The following is a 19,874-nucleotide window of genomic DNA, read 5'->3' as shown; positions in this document are numbered from 1 at the left end:
GTGTCCCTACACTCGCGAAGCTACTAAGCCGAGTCAGCGGCTCCGGAAACTTTTTCCAGCTTTGCCCTCGCAGGAAAGGCTGAGCTCAAGGGAAATGTGAGAGCCACCACCGTGATCGCCACCTCCATCGGAAGTAGTCTTCATGTTGCCAAAGATGTCCTCACCATGCATGGGGAACAGAGGAAGGGTTTCAATCTCTATGTTCATAGATCCATAACCGCCATAGTTCCCCATCTGCCCGTTAAAAGCAATCATCACACCAGCGGAAGAAGCAGAAGCAGGTGCAGATGAATTGGTAACATTGTCATCACCAACAAGCTCTGATCTTTGCATGGGCACATGAACATCCGAAGTGGACCTCTTCTTCTGCTTCTCCCGAGCCCTTTGGTTCACGAACCAAAAATAGACGTTCTTGAACTCGATCTTGCCGTACCATTTCAGCTGGAGACAGATCCTCTGAACCTGCTCTATAGTTGGGGACCTAACTCCCTTATTGTAGAAAAGCTCTTTGAGGATTCTTATCTGATCTGTAGTGGGAGTCCACCTGCTCCGCCTACAAAGCATGTTAGCACTACTCCCGGCTGCTTTGTTGCTTCCTCCATCCTCGGTTGGTTGCTGGGTTTGTGGTTCCATTGGTGATGGGTTGAGAGAATGCAAGAATTGAAGAGTGATGATGATGAGTAATTAAGAAAGATTGCTGTTAGAAATATTCGAGTTGATGAAATGATTTCGGGATTGGAAATTTGGGTTTATAATGTGGAGGAAGATATAGGCATGCAAATATCCACCCTTGGATGGACGGTTGAAAAGAAGAGTCAAACTAAGTGTCAGTAAAGCGTGATTAAAGTTGCCTTAAATCTCGGAAAAGAATGGATTATTGGCGCGTGGGGAAACCGAACGGTTTTCGAGGAGGTAACTGTTCTTTTCACGAGATTATTTTTCACGACCGTTGTTTTTCAACGAGTGATTAGTGCCTTAAATCTCGGAAAAGAAGGAATTATTGGCGCTAAGAGTTTTGAGTTGGGAGCCAGCAAGTGGATCCAAAAGACACATATGTCCTCAAAAACCTCGCCGCGAGGCTCTTTTTGATGCGGAGCATATTTTAAAAGTTCATATTTTTTTTTTTTCAATATACAATTATGGGGGCCTATATTTGGGGCTTTGCGAGACACAATTATTGACTTCTCACGGATATTTGGATATCAGGATAAGAAAATATTATTATATTCATAAAGTGGCTTTGCGGCCAAAAGCAGTACATTCATTACAAAGCCAAAAGTGGCTAGAATACAAAACATGAATCTTCCGATATCTTCTGAATCTTTTCTCAAGTGGAAACAGCTATGGAATCCAACGTCGGGTTGAGCCGCGCCATTATCCCAAGGAGGGGCAGACTTCAGGGAAGGAAAAAGAGGAGTAACGGAACCCCCGCGCCCCTTTTACATGGAAGCGGTAGAGGAATACAACATAGGCTTGGCCAACACCATTATTCATGAGAAGGGGAGACTCCAGTGAAAGAAAATGGAGCCTCCATGCCCCCTCAATTGGAAGAAGCTATGGAATCCAACGCCGGGTTGAGCCGCGCCATTATCTCCTGGAGGGGCAGAGAGTGAAGGAACCGAATATCAGCTTGAGTCTCTGCACCCCCTCTAGCCTTGGTAACCACCATTAGCTGGACGTGAAGTACAGGAACAGCCATTCTGTAGCTTGAACCCATTCCTTCAAAGAGTCCATCCCTTCTCATCCCTCCAAGATTCTATCAAGAAGAGAAAGGGGGAAAAGGAGGTGAGAACCAAAGCCCCTTCCATCTGGAGGGCACAACACAGGCCAGGTCCAGAAGAAAGGAAACAGAGGAGGAAAGATGAACCTCAGAGTGGCCGTCCTCCCTCTCCCCATTTCGCTCCGCGTATGGGATTTTCTCAAAAAATGATCTTACATGACCGGAGATCCCACACTTGGAGCCCCCTCGTGTTTCTAAACCAATCTGAAGCCCGGCATTTTTGTTGCAGAACTCCAGAAGGACGAAACAAGGGATTGCCTAAGATTACGCCATGAGGCCTAACCCAGGCTTAAGATTACGCCATAAAGCCTAAAATTTAGAGGCTAAAGGTCATTTCATGAGGGGAAGATTTGTGAAGAAGGAGAAAAAGAAGCAAGGATTGAAAGGCCATTTCTCGAATATTTCAAAAAAGTTGTTGTGAGTATTCCCTTCCTGAAATACAACTATTTATAGGGACTTCAGGCAAATCCCCACCCTTGGATGAAGCTCAATTTCAAAACCGATGTCAGTAAATCGAGATTAGTGATTCCAAATCTCGGGAAAAAAGGGACTAGCAGCATGTGAGGAGCGATTTTTTGAGGAGTTAGCTATTAAAAGAAGGGATTATTGACGTGTAAGGAGACCGAACAGTTTTCGAGGGGGCCTACAGAGATTGGCCCATGAAGCTCAATTTCAAGCAAAGTTCCTCCACGCGGAGATTCGCCGCAATAGCACTAGCTTCGGCCTGAGTGGCCCGTTCTCTGAGATGGGCCAGGTTGCGGCCCATTTCTTCAGAAGCAGCCAGAGGTTCATCGAGTTGGGCTTCTTCTGTAGCAATCGCGTTTTCAACAAAGGCTAAACCTGTATGGAGGTCCTCAATCCGAAGTTTGAAGTCGGACCTTTGGATTTGTAGTTCCCGCAGGCGGTTGGTTCGCTCATTTAAAATACCGCGAGAGATGTCCATTTCTCGAGAGATGCTATTCAAAGCCTCTCGAGTGTCGTGAGCCTGGGCGTTCGCGGCCGGTTGACGTTGGCGGGCCTCACCAAGTTCATTCAGCAGATCGTCAATGGCACTAAATTGCTGCAGGGTCAATGCCTTCTCCTGGCAAAGATACCTTAGGGCTTCCAAGACTCGCGAGAGGATGTCAGTCTCCAATACCTGAGGACCCAGATGTTCGTGAAGCACCATCTTAGCCTCATCCACAGCAGAAGGAGGAGTTACCTCTAACACCCTCATCAATCTCTCGAATCTGGTAGGAGGCGGCGGAGGCGCCACAGGATCACAAACCACCAATGCAAAAGGGTGGACAACTTCCTCAGTTTCTTCATCTTCAATAGGTTGGTCTGTCCCTTCAGCCGCGGGAGAATCTGGAAACTCAACTCGCGGCTCACCATGGGCAAGTGGAGCAGATTCAAGCACAGGGCCCTCGGCTTCGACGGTTGTCTCATTTATTCGCAAGACTTGGGGGGCACCACCACCGTCAGTATCATTTTTCATCTCTTGGGCGACTGTCCGACCGATAGGACCCTCAGCGTTTGTAGCCACCTCCTCGGTACAAACAGAATCCTGGTTAGATTCAGAAATGTCAGAGAGTGGGGTTGGATCAAAAGGGAAATGGAAAGCATTGGCCAACAGTGGCTTACCTCTCGAGTTGTCGGGTCAATATCTGGTACGTGGTCACCAAGAGGAAGAGGCCTCACTTCATTCACCTCTTGGACCTTTAGTGCCGCGAGAATCTCTGTCGTCATCAGTTCCTCATAAGCGGCAGAATCCTCAGAGTGGCTTTCCACACTTTCATGCTCCGAGGAGTCGTCATCGGAGATCGTTATTAGAATGGTAGGACCTTGCAGATGCTCTGTAGATGTGGGAGACGGAAGAGGCGCCACGGGGTTAGTTGATGCTTGAACTAGCGAGAGAGTTGGCTTTTCTGCAGTGGCTGAGGGTCCAGCCTCGCTCAGGCGAGAGGGATTAGTGGTCCTTTGACGGACCTGTCAAAAGATACATAGTGAAGATCCTGCCCAGATTCTAAAATTTAAAAAGGATAAGACGGGGTCGGAGTTTACCAATCGCATTCCCAGAGGTTCGTCATCTTCAAAACTCTCTTCGACGAATTGAGCTCGATCGCGTTTGCAAGCAAAGACAGCAGTGGCCTGTACGAGAAAAGAGTCATAACTCAAAAAGGGGGGAAGCACCAAATATACAAGTTTGGGATCATTCTTAACTAAATTAGCTCAGCGGGATCTTCATCATGCGAAGACTCTCCCTCAGAAGTCTCCTCTGCTATTGCCTTTTGTTTCCCCGCCTGAACAGAGGCTATCCTGCTCCAGGTAGTTTGCTGCAAAACACACTCAGGAATAAGAGTGGGAAAATCAACACAAGGAAAAAGAACGGTGAAGAAAGACAAAAACTTACTGTTGCCCTAGGCTCGTGGATTTGTATCCCTGGACGCAATAAGCGAGAAGGTAGAATAGGCCGCGAGGGTTGTGCTGCAAGGTTGGAGAAGCGCTCAAGAATCTTGCGGTCCTCCGGACCAGGACTACTCATGCCACGAAAGATCAGGACGAAGAGTTCGTCATGTGGCAGGTCCCAACAGTTCACGGACACTTCTTTCCACCAATCAGCATAATCATCGTCGACATCGTTGAGGGGGTACAGCGCTCTGACCCAAGGGGGAATCACTATCAAAGTAAACTGACTCTGAAAGGGGGCAGACCCATGTGGGGCTAATCTCAGCCAAGAGGTGTAGTAATTGGCAGAATCAACCAGAGGCCAGGGTACCAACTGGGCCAACCCAAATTGGCGAGCAAAATGGTTAGGGGCATAGAGCTCATAACTTACGCGTTCAGTGGCAAGACGAATATCCAAGCAGGAGATGGCGCGACGAAAGGCCAGGAAGGCTCTTTCGCTATGATCCCGTCCACTGGGCAGAAAGCCATCATCAAGGGGAGGAGGGAATCGCCTAGAAAGGACTATTTTTGGGTCCGGCATCTCTCCCAGCAAGTACAAGTAAATAAAACACTCGGAGTAGGGTGGAGCTCGATACCTTACGTTGCGGCAAAGCCAGTTCCCCAAAAGGGAATCAACTGGAGGTTCCTTTGGAATATCACCGCGACGGAAGAGAGGGAAATAAATATGCAGCCAAAAGGCAAGGATCCAGAAGGGGCCACTAATTTCGGTATCAAATGGGCGCATTACGGCTCTATAAAGGGAGCGATATAACGCACCCAATACAGGTTGCCCAAGGCCAACGCAAATACCATTGTAGAGAGCAGTGGCCAGAGAATTCCAAGGTCCAGTAGGTTTGTTGGAAGAAGTGCAAAAGATAAATTTGCAAAGCCAGAATTCCAGGAATGCGATACCTCCTGTATGGTCACGTCGGGTGCAGTAATATTCGCGCCAGGATGGGTAGGATCTGCTGTGATGCCCTCGACCAGCCATATCCATTCTCAAAGAAAATTGAGTGCCATCAAACTGACCATGCACATAGGGGTCAAAGTCAATGGGCAACCCCGTGATGGTAAGAACATCCAGCAGAGTTATGCTCATCTGCCCAAACCGGAAATCGAATGTATTGCTGGAGGTGTTCCAGAAGCAAAGAGCGGCAGCTAGCGGTGCAGGGCTAGTATTATTGGGAAGACAGAAGCATAGATCGATGGTTTGGGTGATACCCACCGCATCCCATCGGGCCAAATCTCTCGCTCGGTTCTCCTGATACCAAATATTTTCCTCGGGAGCGACGGTAGGCCAGTAGCCCACTTTCCTCCTTGGTCCCCAACTGCTAAAATCACCAGGCACCTGCCGAAGAGCCGCTATGGGACGGCGGATGGGAAGCCCATAATAGGCCATAGCATCATCTGGCAAACGATCGCGAGGTGTGGGACCCAGACTCGCTTGACTATCACCGCCACCAAAGCCCATCAGTCGACTTCTCTCCTCTCCGTTCTGACTTCTACATCGAACACTCATGTTAGTTCGCCAGACGAATGCGGCTTTCTCAGTGATTTCATCTGCCTGATCGATAACGAATGGTTTCTTGGATGCCATTTCTAGGTCGCAAGGAATACTTCTCCAATACGCTTTGATTTATAGCTCAAATATGTTTGGAGATTAATTTATTAGCTGGGCCAGTGAGTGGCCCTAGTTTATAATTAATGAGTCATTATTCCATCTTGAGAATCGCATCTAAGGCGACAGTGAAGATACTTCTCCAATACGCTTTGATTTATAGCTCAAATATGTTTGGAGATTAATTTATTAGCTGGGCCAGTGAGTGGCCCTAGTTGATAATTAATGAGTCATTATTCCATCTTGAGAATCGCATCTAAGGCGACAGTGAAGATATTCCACCTTTTCCTATCACCGCAGGGCCAGCATAGTGGCCTGATGTTTTTTAAAACATGATTAAAACCGATGCGGTTTTAGATGCTAAAGTTGCAGAAAAATATGGTGGTTTCAATTGGTCACACGTCACGATGACGATAGCCATGACCCAATCATCCTCTTTGGCATAAGACTCGCGAAGGATTAAATGAAAGCAAACAGTTTGCTATTTTGCATCTTATTTCGCCAAGTACTATAGGCCTTGATCTAGCCAGGAAAGCGGCTCCAACACCTACATTTGAAAAAATCAACAGAGAGCCAGCAAACAAGGCAGATACTTGTTGCTATACACATGGCGAAGCTACCACCAAGGAAGAGAAGGATCCTCATTCGCGATCAAAAGCAGTCTCCTTCGCATGGGGGGCACGCTAAAGTTTTGATTGCCTACAACCTGCCCAAGTTTTGCCAGATCCATGGGGGGCAATAAAGTTGGCAAAGGAAGCGTCAGTTCATGACAAAGGCAATTCAATAGTGGCATTCAAGCTTTATGGCCTATTTAGAGGCCTATATGGAAACAGTCAAGCCAATACAAGTGGCTTTGGAGCAACAACATTATAAGAGGAGTGCTGATTCAAGACCTCTTTAGTCAAGACGAGGACCTTTGACTTCGAGGTCTGGGGGGCAATGTTTGGACCCAAAATGAACATTTTGGCCTGACAAGGCGTGTCTTGGAGAAATTGAGCCAATGTCAGTGGCTCAAGCTATATATTGTCGACAAGCTCGAAATATATATTTAGAGGCTAAATAAAGCCTACTATGGAAGTATGACAAGTCAACTTTAGCATATTTTCCTACTTCGGCTAGGAAAAACCGAGCTAGACAAGGAAGGAGGGGTGGCAGACTAACCAAATGAAATCGAAATGTGCTGAAACTTTCCAGATCCATTCTAGACAGCCCAAGGATCATTTCTTATGAAGAGTGCAAGAGCTTTTTTTAAGTGGAAGGCCTTCAAACAATCAGCCCAATTTTCGATGTGGAGCACTAATTGGGATTTATAGGCTACCAATTGGAGCCAAAGTTGATCCTGGTCAAAGGGTGGAAGACCTCGAAGTCAAAGGTTTGGCAGGTCCCACTGGGCGTGCCAAAATGTTTGGCTCCAATTTTGTTGCAGCTGGTCAATAGTCTCTTTTCTGCGCGGGCGTGCCAGCACCGTTCGGGTGCGGTCGTCGGGGGTGTCCCTTGACCTGACTTCTTTCAAGCAATTGTGGACGAGGAGAGCACCAACCTCGTCGTGGGATTCTTTGTGCCTCGTGGTGAGGACTTTTGCTAATCTTCTTGCGTCACCAAATCGATACTCGATGTTGTAGATCGAGCAGAGCGAGAACCACCGGGAAGTAGAGAGAACTTGCTAAAGCGTGACTTTAGCTTGGCTGGGTTGCTAGGGCGTTACTCTTTCTTGGCTGGTTCTGTAACCGTTGTGGTCGCGGCACTACCGTCGGCTCCCGAGGAGACTAGGACCGAAGCACGTTGACAGAGGGTTTGGTGGCACTGAAAGTCGGCTTCTGAGAAGACTAGGACTAGGAGTATGATCACCGGTAAGAGAAAGAGAAGGAGAGGAGTTGCTCTTAGAGAGGTTTGCTCTAGAGAGAACTTAGATCATCTTAGAGATGTTGTTGTTGAATGTGAATGTGTGTCTTAGAATGAGAGGAGAAGGTGTTTATATAGGGAAGAAAAAGAAGAGTGAAATGATGAGTGGAAGAAAAATAATGAAAGTAGATCTAAGTTCACTTGTAAAATATGGAAAAGATAGAGAAAAGATGAAATGAAAGCAAAGCATGAAGGTGCAGCAACATGGAAGTGGTGATGATCTATTAAAGAGATTGTAGAAGAAAAATATATCCAAGGAAAAAGAGAAAAGCATCTAGCTTTCTTCATGTGGGTAGGAAACATGAACATGTGAATATTGAGCTGGTTTTAGGTCAGTTTCTTTCCCTTTATTCCTTCAATTATTTCTCCAACAAGACTTCATTATATGCCTTCGACTTCTTCATATGAAATGTTTCACTATGAGTGTATATCATCCTGACAAATTTTCAGATTTTTATTCCATGTGGTTGGGCCGAAAATGCTGCTGGACCTCTTACAGGTCCAGTTTTCCAGTTTTGTTTCTGTAGAAAATTGGGCTGATTGTTTGAAGGCCTTCCACTCAAAAAAAGCTCTTGCACTCTTCATAAGAAATGATCCTTGGGCTATCTAGAATGGATCTGGAAAGTTTCAGCACATTTAGATTTCATTTGGTTAGTCTGCCGCCCCTCCTTCCTTGTTTAGCTCGGTTTCTCCTAGCCGAAGTAGGAAAATGTGCTAAAGTTGACTTTTCATGTTTCCATGCTTCCATGCTTTCATAGTAGGCTTTATTTAGCCTCTAAATATATATTTCGAACTTGTCGACAATATATAGCTTGAGCCACTGACATTGACTCAATTTCTCCAAGACGTGCCTTGTCAGGCCAAAATGTTCATTTTGGGTCCAAACATTGCCCCCCAGACCTCGAAGTCAAAGGTCCTTGTCTTGACTAAAGAGGTCTTGAATCAACACTACTCTTATAATGTCGTTGCTCCAAAGCCACTTGTATTGGCTTGACTAAAATTAATTGAACAGTGGCCTCTCTCCCTCTTAATTATACATAGTGAGCATACATATATTAATCGCCAGTCTTCCTTCGCGAACCATCCATTACGAGGCCATGTAATTAAAACCACTTCGCTGCCAAAAATTCGCAACCCAGCTTTCGCCACAATTATTGGTAAAAATATTGATTTGACCTCCTCCACTGCTAATACCATACTAGGCATATTAAATGCCTCTTGTATATGTGCCCAGACCAATACCAATGGCCTCTTAAGTATATTAGCAAGTTCCAGCCACTATTAGGCAAGAACACAATTTTTTGCATCCTCCGCAACGCACAAATTTGAAACTCTTTTTGTATTTTTGTATTTTTGTATTTTTTTTTTTAATTTGAATAAGACATTGTGAATCAAGGTTTAGACATGCGGCCCAAGTATAGTCGTCTAGACACAAATTTTCTTTCAAATCCTTTGGGCAACCTTACTGAAATGGCCAGATGGGGGAGGGCGAACAAGAGAGGCAGAATCCATTTTGGCATGAGCTACTCCCACATAGTGGTTTAGGCCCATTTGCACGCACTTCTGGATTCAAGAACCTGTCATGAACGTTGTCCCCTTTCTAGACACCATTTCACATAGGCTATACTTACTAAGATGAGAAAGGTCATAAGTGTGAAGACAGTTCAACAAGTGTTAATAAAAGCCGCCCTTAACCTTAAGGGACCTGAACTAGGCACCAATAAGGAGTTTAGGCCAATATTAACAAAAGAGACTTCACCTATTCCGTTATGATTCACAACCCCTTTACCAAAATAAAAATGAAAACTGAAAATTGACAGGAAATTTAAAAAGAAAGAAAGAAGTTAGCAGCACTATATTTGGCTAACCTCCAGAAGGCCACGGGGGAGGCCATCTATGCTTCACTCCAAGCTCCGATGTATCAAAATTTGTAGGGTAAAAATCCCTCCTATGAGAGCTTGTAGAAAAAGAACAAAGATACTTCTCGTTGAAGAATTTGGAGGAATTTGGCTCGTGAGAGGGGTATTCTTGCCCCCCAAGTATCTTTGTTGGTTGACGAGACATGATCTCCAATTGTAATTTGGAAGATGACGGTGTCCCAAGATCGGCTTTGTCGCCAACTGTCGCCAACTTCTCTTGATCAAAGGGATGATCATGGGTCATATCTTGCCCCCCATGCATCTGATCAGTAGCCACATATTTGGCTTGATCAGTGGAGACATCAGATATTTGTTCAGAGACAATTTTCTTGTCTGAAGAACAATCTTGTTGATGACGTTCTCCATAAGTAGCCTCTATGTAAGGCTGTGATTCACCAGTGAGGCCATTAGGTTGATTGCCACCTATAGGCAAATCAGCCTCATAAATGACCTCTTCTCGAGCGTTCTGCTCAATTTCTAGGTCCCAATCGCGAAACCTCTGCTTTGTTTTTGCGATCAAAATGGCCATGTCCCTGGCTTGCTTTTCTTTATTCCTCACGATGTTGGCCATGATGATCGCGAGCTGTTCATCAATGCTTGCCCCCTCTGGGATGGGAATAGGCATAAACTCATCATTAATGGCGGTATCGCCAATGGTGGCAACATTGTCCATCAATTCACTTTAGGAATTTCTTTTGGTAAAGATTTTCCCCTGGCATCTCAATGATGACGAAAAAAGACTCTAGTACAGTCTCACTGGGCGTGCCGAAATGTTTGTTTTGAAGCCCGGTGGTTGAATGTCTTCAAGAGAAAAACTTTTGATGTAGTCCCACTGGGCGTGCCAAAATGTTTGTTTTGAAGCCCGGTGGTTGAATATGTCTTCAAGAGAAAAAAAAAATTCTAACCTTGTCCCACTGGGCGTGCCAAAATGTTTGGCTCCAATTTCGTTGCAGCTGGTCAACAGTCTCTTTTCTGCGCGGGCGTGCCAGCACCGTTCGGGTGCGGTCGTCGGGGGTGTCCCTTGACCTGACTTCTTTCAAGCAATTGTGGACGAGGAGAGCACCAACCTCATCGTGGGATTCTTTGTGCCTCGTGGTGAGGACTTTTGCTAATCTTCCTGCGTCACCAAATCGATACTCGATGTTGTAGATCGAGCAGAGCGAGAACCACCGGGAAGTAGAGAGAACTTGCTAAAGCGTGACTTTAGCTTGGCTGGGTTGCTAGGGCGTTACCCTTGCTTGGCTGGTTCTGTAACCGTTGTGGTCGCGGCACTACCGTCGGCTCCCGAGGAGACTAGGACCGAAGTACGTTGACAGAGGGTTTGGTGGCACTGAAAGTCGGCTTCTGAGAAGACTAGGACTAGGAGTGTGATCACCGCTAAGAGAAAGAGAAGGAGAGGAGTTGCTCTTAGAGAGGTTTGCTCTAGAGAGAACTTAGATCATCTTAGAGATGTTGTTGTTGTATGTGAATGTGTGTCTTAGAATGAGAGGAGAAGGTGTTTATATAGGGAAGAAAAAGAAGAGTGAAATGATGAGTGGAAGAAAAATAATGAAAGTAGATCTAAGTTCACTTGTAAAATATGGAAAAGATAGAGAAAAGATGAAATGAAAGCAAAGCATGAAGGTGCAGCAACATGGAAGTGGTGATGATCTATTAAAGAGATTGTAGAAGAAAAATATATCCAAGGAAAAAGAGAAAAGCATCTAGCTTTCTTCATGTGGGTAGGAAACATGAACATGTGAATATTGAGCTGGTTTTAGGTCAGTTTCTGCCCCTTTATTCCTTCAATTATTTCTCCAACAACACTTCATTATATGCCTTCAACTTCTTCATATGAAATGTTCAACTATGAGTGTAGATCATCCTGACAAATTTTCAGATTTTTATTCCATGTGGTTGGGCCGAAAATGCTGCTGGACCTCTTACAGGTCCAGTTTTCCAGTTTTGCTTCTGTAGAAAATTGGGCTGATTGTTTGAAGGCCTTCCACTCAAAAAAAAGCTCTTGCACTCTTCATAAGAAATGATCCTTGGGCTATCTAGAATGGATCTGGAAAGTTTCAGCACATTTCGATTTCATCTGGTTAGTCTGCCGCCCCTCCTTCCTTGTTTAGCTCGGTTTCTCCTAGCCGAAGTAGGAAAATGTGCTAAAGTTGACTTTTCATGTTTCCATGCTTCCATGCTTCCATAGTAGGCTTTATTTAGCCTCTAAATATATATTTCGAGCTTGTCGACAATAAATGTTTGGACCCAAAATGAACATTTTGGCCTGACAAGGCATGTGTTGGAGAAATTGAGCCAATGTCAGTGGCTCAAGCTATATATTGTCGACAAGCTCGAAATTATACTATATACGAAAGGCCGGTTGGCCGGTTACTGTTACTACTGTTCATCAGGTCGAAAAGGCCATTTTGCCCTTGAATTTTTTTCCCAATTACACGTTTTTCTACGTGTTTCATACTATGTCATTTGGGCATATGGGTCTTTTGCCATTGGAAGGGGTTAAAAAGACGCTTCTGTCGTTATTTTTTTTTTCCACTAGACTGATGGCAGAAACAACCTGCAAGCTCGAACAAAATTGATATTATCAAATCCAAACAAAACGAAGAATACCGATTCTTCCAGATTTCACAATCGGACAAACAGTGTTCGAAATGGATTCCATTTTGGGATTACAGTTTTGCCCTGAATAGTTGAATATATAAGAGGGATCTCTGGTACTATCCTAATTCGAGAAGCCTCCATTGTCGTCAGCATCTGCTTTTAGCCGACATCAAACTTCTCCATCAAGATCAACATCAGCACAGACTTGGTGAGTTACCCAAAGCTTTTTCATTCATTTACACTTACCAATTTCTTTTATTAATTTGAACTAATCCTCACTCATTTTGGCTTAGTCTTTCCATTTTTACGTCATTGTTTGGTTTAGTTGTGCAATTGATTTGATATGAATATTGGGAGAAAATGATGAATTAATTTCATGATTTTCATCATCTATATTTGCAGGGATCCATTCACGTGCTATTGTCATGATTGAAACAGAAAGAAGAAGACCTTTGAGCAATTCAAAGGTAAGGCATGCCTATGCATATTGCAGATTAAAGTTTGAGTCCTGCAATTTAAGGTTTAACATCCTTTTTTTTTTTTTTTTTTTTTTTTTTTCAGGAATTCAAGATGTGTAATTTATATAAGGGGTTCAAACCAGGTGGGTCTTCTCTGGCCCATGCTTTTGGTTTAGTTTGGATTCTTAGATAACTTGCCGGAATTGATCAGAAAAAATGCGTTTGGGCACCAGTACAATGGCCAGCAGTGTTTAAGTGAGTTATCATCTTTCATATTTTGATCATTATTTCTTTTCATGTTTTATAATCCTCTTATATAAACTTTGTTTCCTTTTACCAGAATTATTGTTTAGTTGTGAATGAATCTGAATCCATTGTCTTTTCGTTCAAACATCTCTATAGTGCACAATTAACTTAGCATGGTAGCTTTTGGTGTTGTCATGAAATGGTTAACTTTATGATTAACAAAGTCATCTTCCTCAAACGAAACAAATTGCACCATGTTCCAGCAAGAAACAAAATTTTTAACTGATGAATTTCTTTTCTCAAGTTTCTGCATTTTGTGATCTGTATCTACATCTTTTAGATATACTGCTTTCTTCTGTCTGTTTATTTTCTAAAAGTTTATGCTTCGTTTTAGCCTAATAATCAGGAACAGTTAATATAAAATGCTTCATTTATGCATTACCTTAAAGCCTTAACATCCTTTAAAAAAAGGCATATAATCTTTTGATAAAATTTCACTAGGCTTCAGTGACAGATACAAGAAAATAGATCAACTGATTCTATTGAAAGCTTCGATTCCAATTTGTCTGGCATCTGCATGTTTTTTTCCAGCTTGAGTCATTCGGTCATAGTTTCAAATTCAGTCTTCAGCTTTAAAGGCTTAACTTGGTTGATTACAGCAGTTATGGCTGGTTGCTTCGTATGAATTACATATTGGCTAAAAGCATTTCAGCAAGTCAGGTAATTCTCTATCTGTGTCTATATGTATCTCAATTTTTTTATTCGCTTCTCTAATTTCCAACTATCACACCTGGGTTTGTAAGCTATTAGTTTCCTTTGCTTTAACAACTGAATTTATCAGTTTAAATGTGTAAGCAATCATTTAGCACTATTTGTGTATTTCTAGCTGGGCGATCTAGCACAATTGTTCCTCAAATTTTTTTTGATCTTTAAGGTAGATATATGGCGCCTGTCGCAGCTAAAGAAACATTCTACACCTCAGGATGTTTGCCAAGATTTTGCACCAGTGGCAAAGAATGATGGAAGCAGCAACTTTCAAATTAAGACATTTGTAAATGCCATAGCAGGTAATACCCTTTGTCTGCTGCTTAACAAATAGAAAAAAGTATGTTGCTGTTTCTGTATTGGTTTTTCTAACATTGGGAATACCTTTACTCTTCAAAGTTCAGATTTTGAGGAGTGAGTTGTTTTAGAACAATTCTTGCTTGATTGATCGTGCTCTTTTGTTTCATGTAGTTTCGGAAAAATGGAAGGAAAGTTTTCATTTACATGTGGTTAGGAAATTGATTATATCATTTACAGATGATGCACTTGCATATATAACATGTACACTTCTAACTCTTAGGGGGTCATGGTGCTCAAATGATTCTATTGCAATCCTGTGGGATTATTTCTCCCCCTAGCTCCCCTCCTCCCCCAAAACAAAAATTTGGGACAGCGATTGAAAGAATGGAAGTTTTTATTAGGGAATTAGGTATTTCATTGTTCACTAGATGTTCTGCAAATATTGGAACATTTCATGGCAAAAAAATTGCTCTCTCTCCCTTTTTTTATTATTTTAATTACAGTGATGAACTTTCAGCTTTTAAGTTTGATAAGGAAAATTTTTAACTTTTTTTTACTCTGAAATTGGAAGAATATTTTGACTTGATTTTCGTGTTTGATTAATCTGATTCTTAAAGTTCTGATCTTCTGTTGCTCTTGGTTTTATTTGCAGCACCGATGTACCTAATTGGATCAAAATCGCTCATGTATGTATCTGGTTAACATACCAGATTTTCAAATCTGTAAAAGATACTCTGATTACGGACATAATATTTTGAACGTTTGTTTTTGTTGTAGTTAAACTTATAACCAACCCGCAGCATCACGCGGAATTGATCTCTATCGTTGTCTACACAAGCAATTACTCTCCTGAACAACAGTAATGTTATGAGATCTAATTCATTTACGTAGTTCTGATTACGGACATAATATTATGTAATAATTTCTTTCTTCCATTACGTAGTTCTAATTCATTGACGAGTAACTCCCGCGGCAAAGCGTGGGCATAATTTCTAGTATATATTTAGAGGTTAAATAAAGCCTACTATGGAAGTATGACAAGTCAACTTTAGCATATTTTCCTACTTCGGCTAGGAAAAACCGAGCTAGACAAGGAAGGAGGAGTGGCAGACTAACCAAATGAAATCAAAATGTGCTTAAACTTTCCAGATCCATTCTAGACAGCCCAAGTATCATTTCTTATGAAGAGTGTAAGAGCTTTTTTTGAGTGGAAGGCCTTCAAACAATCAGCCCAATTTTCTACAGAAGCAAAACTGGAAAACTGGACCTGTAAGAGGTCCAGCAGTATTTTCGGCCCAACCAAATGGACTAAAAATCTGAAAATTTGTCAGGATGATCTACACTCATAGTGGAACATTTCATATGAAGAAGTCGAAGGCATATAATGAAGTCTTGTTGGAGAAATAATTGAAGGAATAAAGGGGCAGAAACTGACCTAAAACCAGCTCAATATTCACATGTTCATGTTTCCTACCCACATGAAGAAAGCTAGATGCTTTTCTCTTTTTCCTTGGATATATTTTTCTTCTACAATCTCTTTAATAGATCATCACCACTTCCATGTTGCTGCACCTTCATGCTTCGCTTTCATTTCATCTTTTCTCTATCTTTTCCATATTTTACAAGTGAACTTAGATCTACTTTCATTATTTTTCTTCCACTCATCATTTCACTCTTCTTTTTCTTCCCTATATAAACACCTTCTCCTCTCATTCTAACACACACATTCACATACAACAACAACATCTCTAAGATGATCTAAGTTCTCTCTAGAGCAAATCTCTCTAAGAGCAACTCCTCTCCTTCTCTTTCTCTTAGCGGTGATCACACTCCTAGTCCTAGTCTTCTCAGAAGCCGACTTTCAGTGCCACCAAACCCTCTGTCAACGTACTTCGGTCCTAGTCTCCTCGGGAGCCGACGGTAGTGCCGCGACCACAACGGTTACAGAACCAGCCAAGCAAGGGTAACGCCCTAGCAACCCAGCCAAGCTAAAGTCACGCTTTAGCAAGTTCTCTCTACTTCCCGGTGGTTCTCGCTCTGCTCGATCTACAACATCGAGTATCGATTTGGTGACGCAAGAAGATTAGAAAAAGTCCTCACCACGAGGCACAAAGAATCCCACGACGAGGTTGGTGCTCTCCTCGTCCACAATTGCTTGAAAGAAGTCAGGTCAAGGGACACCCCCGACGACCGCACCCGAACGGTGCTGGCACGCCCGCGCAGAAAAGAGACTATAGACCAGCTGCAACAAAATTGGAGCCAAACATTTTGGCACGCCCAGTGGGACCTGCCAAACCTTTGACTTCGAGGTCTTCCACCCTTTGACCAGGATCAACTTTGGCTCCAATTGGTAGCCTATAAATCCCAATTAGTGCTCCACATCGAAAATTGGGCTGATTGTTTGAAGGCCTTCCACTTAAAAAAAGCTCTTGCACTCTTCATAAGAAATGATCCTTGGGCTGTCTAGAATGGATCTGGAAAGTTTCAGCACATTTCGATTTCATTTGGTTAGTCTGCCACCCCTCCTTCCTTGTCTAGCTCGGTTTTTCCTAGCCGAAGTAGGAAAATATGCTAAAGTTGACTTGTCATACTTCCATAGTAGGCTTTATTTAGCCTCTAAATATATATTTCGAGCTTGTCGACAATATATAGCTTGAGCCACTGACATTGGCTCAATTTCTCCAAGACACGCCTTGTCAGGCCAAAATGTTCATTTTGGGTCCAAACATTGCCCCCCAGACCTCGAAGTCAAAGGTCCTCGTCTTGACTAAAGAGGTCTTGAATCAGCACTCCTCTTATAATGTTGTTGCTCCAAAGCCACTTGTATTGGCTTGACTGTTTCCATATAGGCCTCTAAATAGGCCATAAAGCTTGAATGCCACTATTGAATTGCCTTTGTCATGAACTGACGCTTCCTTTGCCAACTTTATTGCCCCCCATGGATCTGGCAAAACTTGGGCAGGTTGTAGGCAATCAAAACTTTAGCGTGCCCCCCATGCGAAGGAGACTGCTTTTGATCGCGAATGAGGATCCTTCTCTTCCTTGGTGGTAGCTTCGCCATGTGTATAGCAACAAGTATCTGCCTTGTTTGCTGGCTCTCTGTTGATTTTTTCAAATGTAGGTGTTGGAGCCGCTTTCCTGGCTAGATCAAGGCCTATAGTACTTGGCGAAATAAGATGCAAAATAGCAAACTGTTTGCTTTCATTTAATCCTTCGCGAGTCTTATGCCAAAGAGGATGATTGGGTCATGGCTATCGTCATCGTGACGTGTGACCAATTGAAACCACCATATTTTTCTGCAACTTTAGCATCTAAAACCGCATCGGTTTTAATCATGTTTTAAAAAACATCAGGCCACTATGCTGGCCCTGCGGTGATAGGAAAAGGTGGAATATCTTCACTGTCGCCTTAGATGCGATTCTCAAGATGGAATAATGACTCATTAATTATCAACTAGGGCCACTCACTGGCCCAGCTAATAAATTAATCTCCAAACATATTTGAGCTATAAATCAAAGCGTATTGGAGAAGTATCTTCACTGTCGCCTTAGATGCGATTCTCAAGATGGAATAATGACTCATTAATTATAAACTAGGGCCACTCACTGGCCCAGCTAATAAATTAATCTCCAAACATATTTGAGCTATAAATCAAAGCGTATTGGAGAAGTATTCCTTACGACCTAGAAATGGCATCCAAGAAACCATTCGTTATCGATCAGGCAGATGAAATCACTGAGAAAGCCGCATTCGTCTGGCGAACTAACATGAGTGTTCGATGTAGAAGTCAGAACGGAGAGGAGAGAAGTCGACTGATGGGCTTTGGTGGCGGTGATAGTCAAGCGAGTCTGGGTCCCACACCTCGCGATCGTTTGCCAGATGATGCTATGGCCTATTATGGGCTTCCCATCCGCCGTCCCATAGCGGCTCTTCGGCAGGTGCCTGGTGATTTTAGCAGTTGGGGACCAAGGAGGAAAGTGGGCTACTGGCCTACCGTCGCTCCCGAGGAAAATATTTGGTATCAGGAGAACCGAGCGAGAGATTTGGCCCGATGGGATGCGGTGGGTATCACCCAAACCATCGATCTATGCTTCTGTCTTCCCAATAATACTAGCCCTGCACCGCTAGCTGCCGCTCTTTGCTTCTGGAACACCTCCAGCAATACATTCGATTTCCGGTTTGGGCAGATGAGCATAACTCTGCTGGATGTTCTTACCATCACGGGGTTGCCCATTGACTTTGACCCCTATGTGCATGGTCAGTTTGATGGCACTCAATTTTCTTTGAGAATGGATATGGCTGGTCGAGGGCATCACAGCAGATCCTACCCATCCTGGCGCGAATATTACTGCACCCGACGTGACCATACAGGAGGTATCGCATTCCTGGAATTCTGGCTTTGCAAATTTATCTTTTGCACTTCTTCCAACAAACCTACTGGACCTTGGAATTCTCTGGCCACTGCTCTCTACAATGGTATTTGCGTTGGCCTTGGGCAACCTGTATTGGGTGCGTTATATCGCTCCCTTTATAGAGCCGTAATGCGCCCATTTGATACCGAAATTAGTGGCCCCTTCTGGATCCTTGCCTTTTGGCTGCATATTTATTTCCCTCTCTTCCGTCGCGGTGATATTCCAAAGGAACCTCCAGTTGATTCCCTTTTGGGGAACTGGCTTTGCCGCAACGTAAGGTATCGAGCTCCACCCTACTCCGAGTGTTTTATTTACTTGTACTTGCTGGGAGAGATGCCGGACCCAAAAATAGTCCTTTCTAGGCGATTCCCTCCTCCCCTTGATGATGGCTTTCTGCCCAGTGGACGGGATCATAGCGAAAGAGCCTTCCTGGCCTTTCGTCGCGCCATCTCCTGCTTGGATATTCGTCTTGCCACTGAACGCGTAAGTTATGAGCTCTATGCCCCTAACCATTTTGCTCGCCAATTTGGGTTGGCCCAGTTGGTACCCTGGCCTCTGGTTGATTCTGCCAATTACTACACCTCTTGGCTGAGATTAGCCCCACCTGGGTCTGCCCCCTTTCAGAGTCAGTTTACTTTGATAGTGATTCCCCCTTGGGTCAGAGCGCTGTACCCCCTCAACGATGTCGACGATGATTATGCTGATTGGTGGAAAGAAGTGTCCGTGAACTGTTGGGACCTGCCACATGACGAACTCTTCGTCCTGATCTTTCGTGGCATGAGTAGTCCTGGTCCGGAGGACCGCAAGATTCTTGAGCGCTTCTCCAACCTTGCAGCACAACCCTCGCGGCCTATTCTACCTTCTCGCTTATTGCGTCCAGGGATACAAATCCACGAGCCTAGGGCAACAGTAAGTTTTTGTCTTTCTTCACCGTTCTTTTTCCTTGTGTTGATTTTCCCACTCTTATTCCTGAGTGTGTTTTGCAGCAAACTACCTGGAGCAGGATAGCCTCTGTTCAGGCGGGGAAACAAAAGGCAATAGCAGAGGAGACTTCTGAGGGAGAGTCTTCGCATGATGAAGATCCCGCTGAGCTAATTTAGTTAAGAATGATCCCAAACTTGTATATTTGGTGCTTCCCCCCTTTTTGAGTTATGACTCTTTTCTCGTACAGGCCACTGCTGTCTTTGCTTGCAAACGCGATCGAGCTCAATTCGTCGAAGAGAGTTTTGAAGATGACGAACCTCTGGGAATGCGATTGGTAAACTCCGACCCCGTCTTATCCTTTTTAAATTTTAGAATCTGGGCAGGATCTTCACTATGTATCTTTTGACAGGTCCGTCAAAGGACCACTAATCCCTCTCGCCTGAGCGAGGCTGGACCCTCAGCCACTGCAGAAAAGCCAACTCTCTCGCTAGTTCAAGCATCAACTAACCCCGTGGCGCCTCT

General features: G+C 43.8%; 1 long non-coding RNA gene across 7 annotated transcripts; it reads left to right on the top strand.

Moving 5' to 3' along the window:
- The first annotated feature begins 12,238 nt into the window (after positions 1-12,238).
- On the top strand, positions 12,239-14,973 carry LOC133738362 (uncharacterized). Of its 7 annotated transcripts, XR_009860090.1 has the most exons (7): positions 12,248-12,455; positions 12,650-12,714; positions 12,809-12,960; positions 13,614-13,671; positions 13,886-14,018; positions 14,669-14,702; positions 14,794-14,973. It is a non-coding gene; the product is annotated as an uncharacterized LOC133738362 (long non-coding RNA). The 7 variants fall into 7 exon arrangements; XR_009860094.1 differs by having other exon boundaries at positions 12,239-12,455; positions 13,543-13,671; positions 13,890-14,018; positions 14,669-14,973; XR_009860092.1 differs by having other exon boundaries at positions 12,242-12,455; positions 13,543-13,671; positions 14,669-14,973.
- Positions 14,974-19,874: the final 4,901 nt, after the last annotated feature.

Source organism: Rosa rugosa, chromosome 3 (genome assembly GCF_958449725.1).
Source record: "Rosa rugosa chromosome 3, drRosRugo1.1, whole genome shotgun sequence".
Classification (NCBI taxonomy): Eukaryota; Viridiplantae; Streptophyta; class Magnoliopsida; order Rosales; family Rosaceae; genus Rosa; species Rosa rugosa.
This window is presented reverse-complemented; position numbering and strand designations above follow the sequence as displayed.